Raw genomic sequence first — 20,145 nt, forward strand, 5'->3', positions numbered from 1 at the left:
ATTGAACCTTTATAAGTAAGATAATGAGAAAAGGCGTTATCTCAGTAGTAAGCGTGCTTGTTACTAATACAACGCTGTTCTAGGGGTAGTGGGTTCGATTCCCAGTAAATGCAGATTTTTTTAAAAACTGTTTTTATCGGGAAAAGTTCATGTGTAACCCCGGCTATGTCGGGGTGGGTTTTTCCGTGAAATTTTTCTTTAGAGTAATTCTATGAGTTTTTCCTTGTCCTACAGATCGTCTGGCTTGGGTAAATGAGAAACAGTGTTAAGGCTATAGGTAGAGGTTAGCGAATCTGATGTGCCAGGCAGGGATCGCCGGCTTAACTGGCGAGGAGTGGACGTCCTGAAATATGGAGTCTTTTCGGGAGAAAGGCTTCACAGTGATGAGTAGACCCGATGCACTGTTGGTGGAGAGAGTGTCAGCTGAACTGGCAAGGTGTTTCATCGGAGATACTCGCACCGTGCCCATGAATTAGGTATAACATCAGTAAAAGAGTTAGAAAATGGGTGTGGCAATACACCCTCATACATAGGTGGTAAGTGGGTGGCTCCGGTAACTTGGCCTAAGAGCTTTTGTGGTAACCCGGTAAAAAAAAAAAAAAAAAAAAAAAAAAAGGAAAATAATGAGATCTGACTTGTAGACCATGTGCACTCAATAGTCAATAAGCATCCATTAAAAAGTAATTTCCAGCAGTATATTTGTCAACATCTCTGCCAGAAGATCCTTAAAATTTTGTTGATTGACGTATGAAAATGATGAAATTCTAATTCGCTATACGTTTTTAAGTAGTATTTACTTTATATGATTAAGTAAACTGTACTGTATCTAAACATGATTTTTCTTTTAAAAGTCTTTTACGATACTAACTACATATTCTTTTTAAAAACAATCGTTGCATTTTATCTAAAGAAGCAGAAATCTCTTTCACTGGAGATAGACTAGATTTCCGATGTACGAAAAAAAAACAGTCGAACAAGTTAAAAGGTAGAATGAAAAGCATCAGCCAACAATACTTTACATGAAACCACTGTTCAAAAGGTAAGAAAAGAAGAATAAGTAACTAGGAGCTTGAAAAAAAAATTATCACAGACTTAGTAGGTTTATAAGTGGGAATGTAAAATTTGTTGTTATGAAATTTTAATCATCATTCACTTACACCCAATTTTTAATCATAAAATTTCCCACATAAGATCCATCTGTCTCGCCACCCCTGGATTTTAGATTAGTTAACTGGAAAACATTCTTTGGATCGATCTTAAGTACTTGATCAATTCAGCGAATTGATCTAAGAACCCTTTGAATCGAACTGACTAATTTACACTTAGAGTGCATACTACTGGGCAAACTACTGTTTTTTTCTAATTGTACGGATCGTACTCTTATTTATTGAGTCTGACATATATAAACATACATTGCATTATTACATTACAGAGTAGATTGGTGAAATGTAAGGGAATGGACAGATAATGTCCTTAATTTGAGGCTCATGGGAAAAGGCACAAATTTGAACACAGCATTAAGCATACACCCATATCATAATATGCATACAAATGTATGTATATCTATAAAGATGTAAAGGTACATAAAAAAACTTATCCCCAGCCTTAAATGGTGGCCAATCAATCATGAGTGGTATCAAGATAGTCTGTTTACTCGGTCAAAGTTCAATAGAGTAGATTTCAAGAAAACCACGGGCGCCTCTTTTTCTTACTCTAGAATTTAAGAAGTCAGCACTTTAACCTAGTTGCTAATGTGTAGTTTTACATAGAGCATTAATATCTCTTGAAAAGCTATTGTCTATTGCTAGATATATTTCTATCAACGATAAGAGTTGCTGAGATCCTACAAAGTTAGATAAACTAATTATTTTTGTACTGGAAAATGTGATATTTTCATAAGTAATATTTAGTACATACAAATAGTTTAGTAACATAATCTAACTATTTCTTAATTATACATTTTCCCAATGATATTATTGTGTGCGTGTGTGTCCATGCGTGTGCGTGTGTGTGTGTCATTTATCTCATCCCTCTGATGTATAAATTAAAGTCTCAAAAACCGTTGTAATCGTTAACCACAAATACTACTTCACCGAATTTGATAAAATTTCGCATACTGATTCTTGATACATCGCAAATATTTTTGAATGGTCTCTTTCTCAAAGAAATTATTAATAGTAGCAATAAGTAAGCTCAAAGTTTGAAAAAAATACTAGTTACGTTTTAGTTCAATAGAATCCGTTAAGTGACGTCGAAGTAAAATTGAAGCCATCTGCAAATCAGTGGGTCTAGTTATTATATTCCTGAACAGAATGTTAAGCGGACTAAAATGTGAAAAAGTATAAATCAACGATGGTTATCCAGGGCCAACAAATACTTTAGGATTTATTAAACTGTGTAGTACATTTTAGCATTATTTTTATTTTTTTCACATTTTTACAGCTAGTTTTTCGACCAAAACTGCATGGATTTCAAAGAAAAACTTTTTTAATTAGGAGTTTTTCTATTCTAGGAAGTGTTAAGAATATGTTACAATTTTAAATTAAAAATCTTTTGCTTTACATGTCAACACACTTGTGAAGAAGATTTTTCAGCCATTAAACAACTGTTATGATACCCTCTCACAAAACTCTTTCGTACGTCACTTACCACGTCCCTAAATTCTGGATATCTCTCTACTGACTAGTACCCACTCATCTTATCCTACACTTACGCACACATACAAGTGCATTTCTCTTCTTTCCCTCCATTTTTACACTTCTACACACATACAGGCCCGTTTACTTGGATCGTCCTAAGAAATTTACCCTGTATACGACCCAGTGCACTAATTACAGCACACCTACCTTCTTACACTACGCTACCTAGAGCTCGTTCTGGTCTCGATGATGGCTCAGCTACCCATCTGACTTCCAATGACTCTCTCTTTCTTGTAGCAGCTGCTCTCTCCTCTAGCCGTCTACTCTCCTTACTATGCACTATCATAATTCACTATACGAGGTGTAATAAAAAAGTAAGGTGACTTAATTTTTATAAAAAAATTTTTTATTTATTTATCTAAAACTATGTTATCCCCTTCAAAATAATCCCCCTCGGATATAATGCACTTGTGCCAACGCTTTTTCCAGTCGTCAAAACACTTTTGAAATGCTATTTTGGGTATTGCTTTGAGCTCCTTCAGCGATGTAGCCTTAATCTCCTCAATCGTGGCAAATCTCCGTCCTTTCATGGGCTTTTTCAATTTTGGGAAGACGAAAAATTCGCTGGGGGCCAAGTCTGGTGAATATGGTAGCTGAGACATGATGGAAGTACTATTTTTGGCCAAAAAACTACTAACTAATAACGACTTGTGCGCAGGTGCATTATCATGGTGTTCGCAGATACACGTCTCATAACCAAAACATCCGTCAAAATTGATTGGTATGAGCCAAACGATATGTCAAGATCATCAGCTATTTCTCTAATCGTAATTCGACGATCTTTTAGCACCATTTCTTTCACTTTTTGAACATTTTCGTCGGTGTTTGACATGCTGGGTCGCCTAGAGCGAGGTTTATCATTAACATTTTCTCGGCCCTCTTGGAATAACTTATACTACTTATAAACATTTTTTTTGCTCATAGTTGACTCACCGTAGGCCACTGTAAATATTTCAAGAGTTTTTGAGCACTTAATACCATTTTTTACACAGAAATTAATACAAACTCTTTGCTCTATTATTTTTAACAAAAAGAAATCGCCGAGTACGCAAAAACGAGTCTAACCTTTAAGTCTCTCACATAAAAACAGCACATGCTATATAGTCAAAACTATGAACATATGATCGTTACTAGTGTACCAACATAATAAGAAAAAAATTTTTAACTTAGAGTGTGAAGAGCGCGCGCAATTCAAAAAGTCACCTTACTCTTTGATTACACCTCGTATACATGCTCTGCTCTCTCTGCTGCCTCAAGTCATACTGACAATGCTATGCAGTATGTCTTTTTAGGTGCACGTATCCCTCCTTTTGCATCTCACAACCTCCAACGCTTCTAAGACACGGTAAATTGTTGGAGGTTTTAAAAACGAAGTCCTTAACGTGACGAACTGGCCCTCGGTTTGTTTTCGACGTGTCGCAAGCTTATCTATTTCCCTTGTCCTTTGTACACATTCACTCACTTAACTATACCTCATACAGATTCAATTTTTCTCATTGCCTCCAGTTCTTCTCTCTCCTCTTGGCTTGTAGTGCATGGCACCGAGAACTTACATTAAATAATGTGTCAAGAATATATCTATATACTAAATATATACATTATTATGAAACTCGGTAGCTGCTGATGACTTGCTAAAAAATATAGATATACAGTGAGCAGTATATAGCTTTAGCTACCACGTCACACACTAAGGTGCTACACGCAGTAAATCTCAGGTGAAACTGAGACAGGGCTGCTGCTGGTAAAATATATTTCTGTACTTTGAAAAATAATACAAAAAAGTGTTGTTTTCTATCGATTCATCAGTTTTGCAGTATCCCACTTAATCAAAGATCAATCCTAAGGCTTTTAGTTAAGTTAACTAAAAATTCAAACTTTTTTGTTTTTCAATTGTCATCTCTAGTTATTAATAAGTCTCATTTTTTGAACAGTTAATATAGGTAAGGAGTTGATCTAAAAATTTTTTACAAACTGTGGTTTCTATATCATGTGACATGGTATTCCCATACCTTCAACCAGGTTTCTTAGGCCCAGAGACATTTTATATTGTCTTCCAGATTAAAAACAGGTCAAACAATCTGCTGATCTTACTTATGTTAGTTTACTGCAGTCGAACGAAAGCGTCCCAAGCTCCGTTGACTCGCACTCTTGAGAAAATGCCTTCACGTCACCTAGCTAACTAGCCACGTAGTTAGCTAGCTATCCTCGTAAAAATGCAATTGTATGGCAGGTATAGATCGTAATGATTCTACACATGAAAACTCACGTATAAGTGTCAGTATCTACACTGTGAATTCAAAAAGTTCCGAGACTGATGTATGTTCTGCAGACGGTACAAGTAGTGCCATCTATGGAACAACACTTGGTCTACGTAGTTTAAAGCATGGTGTAAGAAATACATAAGGTGGGCTCTTCAGCTACTAAATCGATCAGCCCATCAGGATACTTGAAAAAAGCGACCTTCCATATTGAATTTTTCACCCAAGAATGTAGAGAACGCGCTGTTCAACTACTTACACTTTATAGCTAAAAATAAATACAACCTACCTCGAAAAGCAGTATTAAATTAAAAGCCTCATACGTACGATAACGTTAATAAGATTGCCAGAGATGAACAAAAAAATCGATTTCTGATGTTAAAAATTCTCATTAGAAGAAAAAAAATTTTTAAATTCATTTTTTGAAATATTCAAAATTTTGTGTTCATTGTGTATCTCACAAATAATCAGATGATAATATAGAATTATCTTTATGTAAAACATAGTGCACTTAACAAATTTTATAAATTAATTATCGATCAAATTTTTTATCTTATACTCTTGTTTACGTGTAGCAGTAATTGAACAACCCGCCCTCAACGCTCATTAGTGGAAAATCCAATATGAAAGGTCACTTGTTCCAAGCCTCCTAATTAGCTAATCGGTTCGGTGGCTAATGAGCCTACCTCAAGTATTTATTACACCATGGTTTGAGGTGTCTTATCGTCTACAATTGGTTCCATGACGGTCGCTTTACTATACAGTGTCAGTTGTTGTATATTCGTACGCGTGTTGAGAACGCGTGTCAGTGTTGTAACAATATAACAGCATGGTACAAACAAATTTTGTTCTAAGCTTGGTAAGACAGCTATACAAACCTTTGAAATGATCAAAGTCGCGTACGGGGACGATTGCTTGGGCAGAAGTAAGGTGTTTGAGAGGTACTCAAGGGTTAAAAGTGGACGAAAATCCTTAAATGACGATTCACGGAGCAGCTGACTCTCAACAAGTCGTACCAACAAAAACATTGCTCATGTGCACGCTGTGCTAGAAAAAAATCAAAGAATGAGTGCGAATGAAATTGCACACAAGCTGGGTATTTCTGTTGGAAGTGTGCACTTGATGTTGACCGAAGATTTAGGCATGTGAAAAGTGTGCTCCAAAGTTATTCCACATTCATTAACGTTCAAACAAAAGGCGTAACGCGTTCAGGCTTCAAAGGTGTTGATTTAGCCGGCTTATGTAGATTAGAATTTTCTTTCGAGTATGAATACAGGTGATAAGACGTGGTGCTTTTAATATGATCTGCCAACCAAGCACAGTCCGGTGAATGGCAGTTACCTGAAAAAGAACGTCCAACAAAAGTGCATGCTACAAAATCAAAAATCAGAACAATGTTGATTACGTTCTTTGAGACCCAGGGAGTAATTCACCATAAGTTCGTCCCATCTGACAGGAGGTTTTTATGTCAAAGTTCTGAAACGACTGCTCACACGTGTGCGCCATATAAGGGTAGATAAAAGTGATTGGTATCTGCTTTACGATAAAGCCCCTTCTTACTCTTCATATCGTGTGAGCAGTTATTTGGCCAAACAAAAGCTTACCGTTCTTTAGCACCCCCTCTACTTGTCAGCCCTGATGCTGGTAGACTTTTGGCTATTTTCCAAACTCAAGGTAGCTCTAAAAGGAAAGCATCTTGACCATGTGGAGACGATAAAAAAAGTTTAATCAGAGATTTGAAGAGCATCCCAAATAACGAGTTTCCAAAAGCTTCTTAAGCCTTGTATGATCGCACGTGTAAGTGTGTAGCCCATCTTACTAATATATAAAGCAAAGTCGCTAAAACCGTTTTAATCGCTAACCGCGAAAACTACTGAACCGATTTTGCTGAAATTTTGCACACTGATTCATGATACTTCCTAGATGGTTTTAGTATAGTTTTTATCTTAAAAAATTTAATAACAATAGCAATAAATGAGCTCGAAGTTTTGCAAAAATACGCCAGCTTTTCACTTAAGTTCAGTAAAATCCACTAGGGGACGTCGACATAAAATCGAGGCTACCTGCAACAGAATTAAATAAGTGTGGTTATAATACGCCAGAGCGTCTCAATAACTAATGCAATCGTGCTTTAGCAGGCCAACGAATTGCATAGAGAATGCTGATGATGGTCTTGCAGCTGGATATCCCGGTTACGGACACTTTTCTCTAAGGGGGAAGGGACCTAGGTTTCCATTCACCCTTAATCTCGACGAGTGCGATAAAAAATAAATCATTCCAACCGATGACGTATCTGGCATAATACCAGGGGACATATCTAGCCAGAGCACAACTCTTTAGAGTTGTGTGGCAGTCTTACCATCCCGCCTGGTGCAGTCAAAGAATTTTTGGCTACAAATGTAAGCTAGGGAAAACAGCTCTGAGAGGCGCACGGGCAGCCTCAACGGCTACCTTCTTAGTCGTTGCGTCCCCAACGCGCTTACCCACATGTTCCCGTCTAACGATGAGCGGTTGGTTATACGGAGAACGACCCGAAGACGAGATATTCTCTGGTCAGCGGCGTACCTCCCCCCATCACAGTCTCCGTACATCGAGACTCCCAGGATAAGAGTCAAGCTACCTGTAGCCAGCTCTTTATCATCAGGAATAATAATAAAGAATAGCCAAGAAGTTTCACCACTGGTGCTTTTTAGGGCCATTATAAGTATTTACGTTTCCTACTTGACCATCAATTTCATTGATTCTTTTTAGGGGCCACCTAAGTTTAGACTACTTTGCCAACAAATACATTTTTACTATCATTTCCGGAAGCAATTCGTTGACTAAAAGACTACATTAACTAAAGACGGGCACTATTAAACCAAGTCAGCCATTCACTAGCAGACGTCACCTACGGAGTTGTTCTTCGCAAGGCTGGAAAACCCAGTGACTGACGACCCTATATTACTCTCTCGACTCTAAGCATTCAACCAGAAATCACCGATCCTCTCCAAGGTCTGCGCTGGGCAAACTTATAACAGCTATGAAGGAAAAAAAACTTGAGCCAACGGGACACCCTCCACTGGACAAATATCACTAACCAATCTCCCCATCTAAGATCACCAAAACAACTGAATCTGCAAATAAAAAGGTGCTTTAGACACCAACGTCTTTAACGTTATACTGGGAGACGTTGGAAAAGAGCACTACAACTAGCCCCAAAGCTTCGAACTTTGTAATTTGTCTCCCGATTAGTCTGGGTTTTCAACAGCAGGCCAGAGAAGATCACCCTGAGGTATCGAGGCAGTCACAATTGCTGTTAACTGCAGTCAAGAGAGAGTTAACTTAAGAAGTTTACCGGTTTTTTAGGGCCATCGGACGTCGAACTACCTTGCCAACAAATATATTAGAACTTAAAAAAAGTTGACAGAAAACAGCCTTTAGGGGTCACAAAAATTTTAAGCATGCTAAAAGTCGCAAAAGAGTGAATTGGAAGAAAAACTTTAAATGTATCTAATAAATACAATTTTACTTAGGCGTCAGGAAACTGACGCAGAAAATTCATCGAGATTGGAAGAGCAGCGTCAAAATCAACAAATAAAGAATCCATTACGTGAGAGATCAGCTTTTCATTGTACCCTCACAGCAATCTCTGAAATCTTAAAAGATCCTACTTCAGATTTTTAAATAAGTAGAAATTGTATTTGTGTTTTTGTGGCAATATAAATGTAGGGTTTAAGGTCCAGGAATTTGTTGCTCTCGTAATAAAGTTGTGAGATATAAGAAAAAAAAAATTTTTTTTAATATAAATTTTTTGGGAGTTTAAAATCTTAACAGCTTCAAAAAATAGCCCTTTTCATGAATTACATGGGAGTAACTGTAAATCAACGGCTCCTTATGGCCACTGATTATTTTATGGCATAAAGAACGCACGGTACTTTTCAGCATAATTTTTTTTTGAATTCTTACACCTTATTATTTGACCAAATAAACTATATGGATTCCAAAAAAATTTTTTTTTAATAAGAAGATTTTTTTTCTGAGATATGTCAGGAATATGTGTAAAATTTATAACTAAAAACGTTTCACTTTACATGTCAACACACTACGGTGTTTTATTTAGTATGTCTCGGGCGAAGCCGAGACGGGGGGCTGCTAGTGAGTATATATGTTGAGAGATAAATTAATGTAATAAAAATTGTACTAAGTTGAGACTTAAATCTTTCATTGTATCAATTCCAGAACTTTTTAAATGCTCTGTGTACATATTGATTTATGTACGATGAATACAAGGTGTGACGAGGATTTTTCATCTGATAAACATCCGTCCCGTATCCTCTCACAAAATTTCTTCTCTTACTTCGCTTACCTTGTATTCTATTCACTGGATACCTCTTCTCCAGGAGGTCTGCCACAGGTGTCCAGCTCGGAAACGCTGAACACTCCTGAAAGAAAATTATGAAGTTGAAAGGAGGCACTAACTATAAATAAACACTATCACTTTTATAACCTTCACAACGCTTTTACACTATTTATTAGCCTTCACACACTCTCAAATTTCACACTTCCTCTCTCTCTCTCTCTCTCTCTCTCTCTCTCTCTCTATACATACATATATATATATATATATATATATATATCTATTGACACACTGATATTGGGATCAACGTCTTCGTACAATCACCTCCCGGTCGTGCTCTCCGCCGAACTCCTCCTTGGCCTAGTGATCGGTGGCCGGAACCTAGTTGATACACACACTAACACACTCAACCTCAACCACACCTTTTACTTGATTGAATTATCCTATCCCTAAATAACCCCACCCACATCTACTCCCACACGTTTGGATCATCCCCAACGCTCTATCTCAGTGTACCACCCACCGTACAGAATAACTAATTTCTCGCTATCCTCACGGCCACCTGATGCTATCTGGAGCTCGTCCTGATCGTCGCTATAATCTGGCTGCACGGTTGACTCTTGACAGGTCGCTCGGTGGCTGCTCTTTTCTCGTCTATTTCTCCAATATCCGACCTTTTGGTTTTTGACACTATTTTTGATTGTGGATTGCTTTAATTTTACCTCAAGGCCACCTAGCGGCTCCTACTGAGCTTGAGTGCAAAGCTAGCTTATTTCAGCAAAACTTTAAACTTATTAGTTGCTGGTGTTATTAATTTTTTCTAGAAGAAAACTGTGTAAAAACCATCTCGGAATCATCAAGAATCAGTATGCAAAATTTTAGCAAAATTGGTTTACTAGTTTTTGTGGTTAGTGATTACAACGGTTTTAGAGACTTTGCTTTAAAAATTAGTTATATGACAATAAATCATACGTGTACGAATATTTGTTAGTTTTATTATGTGATAATTATTCACACTCACGTTTACACACAAACATACAGATATGTATGTAAACTAACAGACATGTATTGGCATATGTATACAGATAGATGTAGTTACTATTATACATACATATATGCATGTGTGTTTCTTGTTCGTAAGCATATAATGCTAATTTACATGATCACCGATATTCGTATATTTACTTTTTTATGTTATAGTGTACTGACTTCGAGGAGGTATGTACACTAACCTATTTGTATATTTACATTTATACAATGATACTACTGATATCTATGTACGTGTTTATGAACATACGTTATGTATATATAAATATATATATATATATATATATATATATATATTCCTATGTTACATATTTGTAAGGGTGGGGTTTTCCATACTACCTCCAACGCCCCCCCCCACAGCCTCTCCATCAACCCCCCACAACTCCTCCACAAAACAAGGGAATATTTCATCACTCTTAATAATAATTTAACTAAACAAAATAATAGCCAAGTACCCACTACGCCTGCCCCTGGTCTCCCACAGCCACCCAGCTCCATTTTTAAAGCCCCTGTAACTCCCCGCAGCTACGCATACCCCTCCACGAAATACGGGTAAATTCTGTTAATTTCACCGTTATTTTGACCCATTTAAAATCTTTTTATTTTGTAAGACCCCCCTCCAGCTTCCCCCACACATTTTCAAGTGCCCCCTGGCGTCCCCAACAACCACTCTGGCCCCCACTATAAGTTACCGATCCAGCATCTCTCGCAATATGAGCAATAATTGTACAAATTCATAGCAGCTCAGTCCATAGGGTAACTGAGGGTATTACTGGCGCTTTTTTTACTTAGGCTACTTTGATGTATGGTATGAAAAAGAAAAATGCATGAATCTAACCCATTTTTTTATTATTAACTTTATTTAATGCAAAAGAATAAATGATTTTTTTAATGGACATAAACAAGATAACAAAGATCAGATTATTAATAATAAATATTTTTGCGGATCGTTAACACGCTCCTATTACTGATACCATGCACGTACTACTGGCCCCCCAATACTGTCTAAATTTGAATTACTGGCCGTGTAATAGTGGCAAATATAATTTTTTTACCCTAATCACGTGAAATCACAATGAAACCTACCTAATCTAATAAAATCTATGATAAAAAAAAAATAATAAGATTGAGCTATCAATGTGTTTTAATTTTGTTTACAATTCGCTTACTTCGTTCTAAAAATCTTTTTCTAATTACATCTTCACTAAAACTTCTTCTTGGGATTTATTTGTTTATGCAGTTTTATTAATTTTTTTTTGATGTGAAACAAGTTAGACCTCTTCTTTTTCTATTCTAGCTTGTCGTTGTTTAAAATTTTTTTCGTGCTTGATTAATTTGTCGTTTTCTTTTTTTATTTGTAACACTTTTCTTTTTTCTGATCTCATTTTTTTTCTGCTGCTGTTTCTAATTTAACAATCTTATCTTTTTTTTCTTCACTGATTTTTTGCCACAGAGGACCTGATATAACTGATGGAGTTTAAGTTATACTCTTTTTTTGTTTACTGATTAAAAAATATCTTCACAAGGACAAGACAAATACTGAGCAAGAGGCTTTAGTGGTTGATGACTTTGTTGGGTTAGATGGCTGTACCTTACTAAATTAATGCCAGTAATTCGACAGTAGCGACAAATATTGTCCCAAATACTGGCATTTAAATTTAAAAAAGAAGAAACATTTAAAATTAATTTTCATTTCATCTATCGAAAAATTGAGGTTTTTATCAATTCAATAAATTGTTTCTTGTGTGATTTTGCTATATTTATTAATAAAAATTCCATTGTAAGCAAGTCACTTTTTGCTGTAAAATTTAATTTTTTGAGAGAGAATCACACACCCGTCTGTGTTATCATTGATAAAATAATTCAAATCTATGTTTCGTACTGATATGCGATTGAATAATATTTGTGCAGTCATCTACTTTACGAAAAATTTTTTTTTGCATATTCATCATTATAAAATAATTTTATATGTATTTATTTCTATTGACTGCCAGTAATTGGAGCAGTGCCAGTAATACCCATAGTTACCCAAATACATCGATAGGCTATTTATTATATACACGAACTGTACATGAGCTGAAAGTAGCTGCAGCCAGCAATCACTAGTGGCAGCTCCTATAACTTACGGTAAACGATTTCTGAGCTATGTACAGTTATTTATTTGTCCCATACCACCCAGGAGGCGAATAGAACAATCTTATACTTATCAACAACGAGTACAAAAAACATCGAAGGTAGGTTTTACTTTATATAAGTGTCAAAGAGTATACAATCTGAGGCACGTTGAACATTTTTTGCTTGTGTTCCCTTTTTCTTACATTAAGTTTTGAATACATACAAGTAATCGTACGACACGATATGATCACACATATTTATTGAAACTCGAGTACTAAGTGAAAAAAAATAGAAACCGTGGTAGTCATTGCCAGTAGCCTTATAAAATCCAGAAGAGATATGACTCTCCGATACCCGATTTAAAGGAAAAAAAATAACCATCAACAGATGTAGTAATTGAATAATAGTTTATTTAAACTTCCACGCATTTGCTCATAAATTTTTTTTTTTAAGAACTTGACTGTCTCAAACATATTTCCTTTATGTGTAGGAATTAAAAAATATCTATATAATACGTAAGAGTTATAATTTTGTAAATAACTCTAATTTTAAAAAGATAAGATTTTTAGCACGGAATCTTAAGATTTAATTGTTATATGTAGTAATCCAGAATCAAAATTTTAACTTCAATAATTTTTAACAAATTGTAACATAATAAAATATTGACTCATGTCATACGCAAATACTAAATAACGTTGATGTAATTTATGTGATAACTTTTAATTCGTTATTTTTTTTTTCTTTTCAAAAAGTGTACTTTCTCTTAATGGAAAATTTTTTTCCAAACAACATTTTCTCATTCCAAATTATTTTCACGTTTAATTTGCAGAAATATCCATCTTTAGTTTTGTATCTTGATAACGATACATTTAGTTGTCCATAAAAGGATACAGGCTTTTTTTAGCATATACCAACTTTATCAAAACTTTTCCTTTTAGATTTGTTAGTTGTTGTAGCATATGCCAAGGCTAAAGGAAACTCCTTTTTGTAAAGAATGAAAGGTAACGATAAAGTATTACCTGTATTTAAAGTAATTTTTGGTATAAATACTCTATTTCCAAGTTTTTCTCCTGTTCTAACTTCAGCTCCAATTTGATACCTAAATAATATACTAATCTTTACTTGTGTGCCATTGCAATAACCGCCTGCTATACACAAATTTTGTATAAACATAACTATTGCTCAAACTTTTCAGAATTAATGTATGTGATGGCAAATCTTCACGAATATTGTTTAATATTTTAATAGAAAATTTGTGTTAATGTTATCTTATGGTTTATTGACACCTTTTTACGTAGCATGGTCCATGCTGTAATAAGTTGTCGCATTCCTTTTTAGTAAATTTGAAATTTTTTTATTAAAAAAATAAAACATTTGTTATGAGCAGTCAGAACAACAATATTTAATGAAGATTGATTTTTTTACGAAATATCACTAAACATACATTATTGCCTTGAATTTTTAAGGAATGATCAGTTATTTTACTTGTCTCTCTCCAATTTCTAAAATTAATTCAGAAAAATTTTTATCAACCGAACGAATATTTGTATTTTATTTTAAAATGTAAAGAGAACTTTAAGAAAATGATAACACAGGACCACAAAAAAAAAAGTGTAAGGGTCCCTTTCAGCAACAATGAATTTCTTATGTAATTTAAGGCGCTGACTTTATTCCCATTGTCTAAATTGCTCTATCACATTACAATTCTCTTTTATTAACGAAAAACGTGTCCATAAGTGACAATGCTTTAATTTCAGTAATTAAAGTAGTCCTCATTTTAACAAGTGTAAAAAATTGTGATGTGTTACAGCAATTTAGACAATGGGAATGAAGTCAGTGCCTCAACATACATAAGAAATGCATTGCTGCTGAAAGGGACCCATCCACTTTTTTTTTGTGGTCCTGTGTAATTTAATAGTTTCGGATAAAACCATACTTCTATTACTTTTTTTATAACAAAAAGTGTGTGATGGAAATCTCTTCCTTAAATTATTAATTTATTTCAAAAATATATGTGTGTACTACATTTATCACGCAAAGTTCTGTCCGCTATTCTTAAAACTTTTTTTGAAATCGTAAAATTCTCATCTCAAATGGTCAAATCGATCACTTCTTCTTTCCAAATTTGAATTCGAAAAATGCAGTCTCAATATTATTAAAATCCAAAGGTGAGCAAAAAATTATATGATTGGTCATACCTTTTGGTCGTAGTACTGATGTCATACCAATTCATTCCATTTACAAAATTTTGTTTGTTTGCAATATAAAGTAATAAACTAATGTTTAACATAAAAAGGTTTTTCTTAATCTTCCAGAACCATCTATAAAATAAATCTTCTTAACGTTTTTATAGCTTAAGCTTTACACTATGACCCTCATACTAATCTCTTGAACCTTTCAGATTTTCAAATAGGTAGAATATGTATTTGTATTTTTGTGGTGATAAAAAATGTAGAGATTAGGCTATGGGACTTTGTGTCTGTCATGATGAAGTCGTGAGATTAAAAAAAAATTTTGTTTGATTTTATATTTTACGTGAGTTTTAAATCCTTACAACTCTTAAGAACAGCTTTTTAGATAGCAAAACTATTTAACTAGAAATAAAAAAATCCAAGTTGTGTAGAAAATGATTCTGAATTTTTGCTTTATGTAGTCTACAAATTATTAATTAACTGTATTTGTTATCTCTGAATGCGTATTTGTTTAAATTATTCGCAACAATAAGGGCAGTCCAGAGCTAGCTTCAGTTTCCTACGATGTTAATAGAACCTCAAATCAATTCGAGCATAAATACCTGTCGTTTTGGAAAAGAATCGTACGGGTAATTTATCTGCCAATAATTAATCTGATAAGCATGATTTCAATGTCATCAACCACAGTATGTATCACTGTTTCTGCACCTGAAAATAAAAAGGCGCTGACATGGTGTTGCCAATTCTCACTGGCGTACGTTACCTTTGTCTCTCACACCTTGGGTTTGTTCTTCTAAAAAAAAGGCGATTTGCACAAGAATTATTCCATTCTATGGGGAGGAATGTTACTTCATCATCAGCGAATACCTTTAACTATTTGTTTAGTTAATCACTCAACACTCATACACAGTATCTTTCCTACGCTGCATACTATACTGCATACTGTACTCTTTATTTTATACACTTAGACAGTGCTGCAGCGACTCCACACGAGCCATGAGCGTAGATCTAATATGACCTGCTTGTCTTGGACCAAGAGGGGCTTCTGCTTGTACAAGTCCTACGATAACGTACACAAACTTACACTCTGTACACAATCCCACACTACTAAACCCTACTGACCCCCCCCCCTCCCTGTCTGTCTACTCTGCCCTGCTCTCTCTCTCTCAGCTCTACTCGAAAAAGCTACTCACTCTCTTTCTCTTTCTCTCCCTCTCTAATTTGTCCTCGACTCTACTATCGTCGTCCTGATCTGTCAATGTCTTTCTGTCTCTTTTTCTCTCTTGCATCTATCCTCACACATGGTGAAACATGCGAGTAATGGTAACACCTCTGAGTATGCACCTCCCGGTCTCTTGTACGCCGCTTCTTGTCGCATTAATCAATCTGTTTTATTATCACTCGTATAGTTTATGCTACTTTCTCTCTCTCTCTCTCTCTGGCTCTCTCTAGCCTAGACTTCTGCCTGGTTGAACGTCAGCGAATCCCACCTATCACAATACTGTCCAGGATCCTCAAACTAGTCATTCGTCTTACGGTTTTACTCTTTCTCGCTCACTCTCGCTTATCCTCTTCTCGTTGTTTTAGTTACTTCCATCGTTCTCGACCCGGAGATCTCGTAATCACAGGAGAACACAGCAGGTGATAGGCTCGTGCACACACTTTTTTCTCGCTCTTTCTCACTCTCTCTCAACACTCAATGCACCTTCTTGAAAACCTTTTCTTCTTCTCCACTCTTTCTCTGTTAACCTCTTCCTTGGTACGCATCCCGAAACAATCGGTAACAAATCACTAGAACCCTCACTGCCCGCACTTATGCGCTCAGCTTGAGATTAACTCATGAACTCTCGCTTGGACCATAGATACCGTCGTTGCCGTTATTACGCATTTTCCCTCGTGATCACTCTCGACCTAGCAGCTTTAGTGTATCTTTACAGTTGTGTATACATTTTCTCGTTTTTTCTCGCTGGCGCTGCTGTGTCTCTTTATTCCAGCTGAAGTTCCCGAAAACAAATAAATTCAGCCGATAGATGCCCAAGAAAAAGTTTTGAAGATTTATCATACAAAACGCAGAAAAGACGTTGTGTTAAAACAGCCTCTTAATATTCTATTAAGGTGGCTCCTCACTAAATCAAAACACTGGAGTGTTTTATAATATTTTAAAGGATGATTCTTAAAGGTGCAAGGAGTCTTTTTCCAAAATTTTAGACCTCGTCACCACCAAAATTGTTGAAAAAAACTAACTGGAAAATAGACTCTGTAACATAGCCTCTTATGGAGGGTCGTCAAATTGGTGGCGCAGGTTGTATGATATCTCAACAAAGATACTGTAGTTCTTAATAAAAAACTATGTAGCAGATAGAAGAAATCAGAATCTTTCTAACGACATTTAGATACTTGGATATTACCATGGGTTTTATAGGATATTTTGTGAAAATAGTAGATAACTGTGCAAGTCACGGAACAGATGAAAAGTGTGGGGCGTCTGCTACACCGAAGAGCAGTAGCCCGCGTAGTTTGAATTGGTCAGAAAGTTGTTCGTAAAATGAATAGGAGTTGTGGGGAATCGTAATTATAATAGAAACAAATGAGACGCTGAACTAAGAAAATAATTTAATGCGGGGCTGACTTATGTACTTTTTGTATACATACGTCTGCTCGGGTCACTGTATTGTACGATATAGGTCAACAGTGTAGATGTGACTAAACTTTTTTTGAAGGGACTATAGGTACCTATCCATTTTTAGTCAAGAACCTCCACAGCCAATGAAAAGCTGTGTTGCAGTATGCTTACTCTTCTTGTGGGATTTATAGTGAGGAGCCACCTCAATGAGTGAGGTAAAACGTCCAAAAAAAGTATACTTAACTTTTGAAGATGCAGTCGGAAAATACTAACAGTGTTCTCATTACTAAAGCTTTATCAGTGTATGTAGATATGGGCTTACCAAATAATAAGTAATATAAACGTCATAAAAAAATCTTTCAACAAAACTGGAATTTTACAAAAATTTAATTAATTAAGTTAAAGTTTGTAAGGAATTGTTTAAGCCTTTGTACACTAGCAATGACAATAACACTTGTAGTATTACATTCATTAGTACTCGCATTTTATAAATATCGAACTAAATTACATTGACTTTTGCTTTAACATTTTTATATAATTTCGACATAGCAAGGTATAAATGTATTTAATGTAAGGTTTGCCTAATGTTCTAGATAGATCGAGCTTATATTTTGTAAGTGAAATATGCGAAAGTTTGTCTGTCATGTATGTGTAGTAAAGTAAGAAAAATGTGTTCGAATGAAAATGACAAGCGTTGTCATGTTAAAAAGATGTTGTTGATTTTGGTGAGAAAAAAAAAAAAGTTCAGTTTTGACACCAACTTTGATGACTCTGAGTCACATTATGTTTGGCAACAATGAATATCCATAAATTCAATAATTTTTCAAGGACGTTTCTTTCTTTGCGCGAAGATGATTTTGTCAGCTACACATAACACAGCAGTTGAAAGTCACTATAACTTAGTTTAATTTTGTCAAACTTTGAGAACAAAACAGTATTATACTACGGGTGTCATACAAAATGTATGTTACGCTAAAAAAAAAGAACTTAACTGTTATTACATTTCGATTTCAGAACTTTTCTAGGCTACAGAGTTTTTACGAAGAATACTCTTAATTGCCAGTGTATAAAGGATTCAGAAATTCCTTGAAAATTTTAACTTAACACATTAAGCTTACTTAACCTTTTAGTTTTTAGAACGAACTTCTTTAGGTCGCGTACTCGGGGGGCTGAAATTTTAAAACCGACAGATTTTTTGAAACGGAAGTGGTTTACCCGAAGTCTCTTCCTCTCAAGTATCCCCCCTTACCCCGTCCCCCTCACCTACTGTTCTCTACACACTTCCCCTCCACCCACTATATATGTATACCTGCCAACCGCGCCGTGTTACTCTTCTGCACACCTTTGCCACCCATTCCCCCTCACACTCCCAAGTAATTCATTTTTAAACAAATTTTAATTTTATTTTCTTACAATAATTTTTCTTTAACTTAAAAATTTTTTCTTTTTCCATTCTAATAATATAAAAAAAAAAAACTTTTCACTTCAGAGATTTGAACTCTCTGACCTCTTGCATATAAGTCCAGTACCTTACCCACTCTGCTACGAGCGCTGCCGATTATAGAAATTCGGTTTCTTGTCCTTATTGTGTGGTTTGTATTTATAATATTCCATTTCTATATGCTTTCACTGATAATACATTCAATTCATAATAAATTGTGTATTTGTTTTCTGAATAATACATCTAAAAAAAAAAAAAAAAAAAAAAAATTTAATCAGCATAAATATGGTTATGTAGATCAAATATAATACGGCGCGTTATTACGCATTGAATATTTGTATTTTATGCATTTGATGCATAAAATACCGACCAATTTTCATTAAACCTGAGGTTTTTTTGGCATTACAGTACTGCTAATAATTACTGTTATAAATAAATAATTTCATAAATAAATAAATTATTGAAATAATTATATACGATAGATTTTTAATTGACAAAGTTTTTTCGCACTCCAGCAAGTTTCACTTTAAAAATAAGCGCGACATTTACATAGCGCAATTTGGATGGAGAGAGGTCAATGTATAATAATTTGACATAATACTTACCCATCAATGAATAACATCAATATCTATAATATCGGCGTTCGACCTAAAGATACGCATAAGCAGAGCAGTTGAGAAGGGTGTCCACCGAGGCTTCGTTGGCGAAGTTGGTTTTCCGCACCTTCCCGGCAAGAAGGAGGCCCAGGTTCGACTTCTGGCCGAAGCGGATAACTTTTTTCACTGCTTTGTAATTTTTAATTAACAAAGTTTTTTCGCACTCCAGCGAGATTTACTTTAAAAATAAGTGCGACGTTAACATAGCGCAATTTGGATGAAGAGAGGTCAATGTATAATAATTTGACATAATACTTACCCATCAATTGATAACATCAATATCTACATATACGATAGAGTTGCACAACGTATCAGTGGTTTTTAAGATTTTAAATTCGACTAACTAATTATGTCAAATAATTATATAAATATAGTAATTCATTACATCAATAATAAATAAATTATGTAAGATCATTAGATATGTATATTTCGCGTTACATATCATTTTAATGGTTGTTATGGGCGCTTATTTGGCATTTGATAAACAAATAATGGCAAAATGTCAGTAAATAATTATGTGAAAAAAAAAAGAAATGGAAAAAAAGACATTAAAAAAAATAAAACTAAACAAGAAATAAAAACGAAAAAATTGAATAAATGAATGAAATATAAAGAGCATTAAAACAACAAACCAGGGGGGATAAATGGGTCATGGTATCCACGGTAAGAACGAAGTTCTTTAAACATGACATGAGTGTAAGAACACAATTTCTCAGGTAACAAGGCGGTCACCAGACCCGTAGGAAGAACGAAGCTCTATAAACGTTAGTACTGC

General features: G+C 35.0%; 1 protein-coding gene across 1 annotated transcript in view; it reads left to right on the forward strand.

Annotated features, from left to right (window-relative positions):
- pHCl-1 (pH-sensitive chloride channel 1) overlaps positions 1-20,145 on the forward strand; it is a 669,372-nt gene that overhangs the window by 222,363 nt on the left and 426,864 nt on the right. The gene's annotated exons all lie outside the window — the stretch shown is intronic.

Source organism: Copidosoma floridanum, unplaced genomic scaffold, assembly GCF_036245765.1.
Source record: "Copidosoma floridanum isolate Cflo_tuat_1 unplaced genomic scaffold, Cflo_Japanese_pri ptg000004l, whole genome shotgun sequence".
Taxonomy (NCBI): Eukaryota; Metazoa; Arthropoda; class Insecta; order Hymenoptera; family Encyrtidae; genus Copidosoma; species Copidosoma floridanum.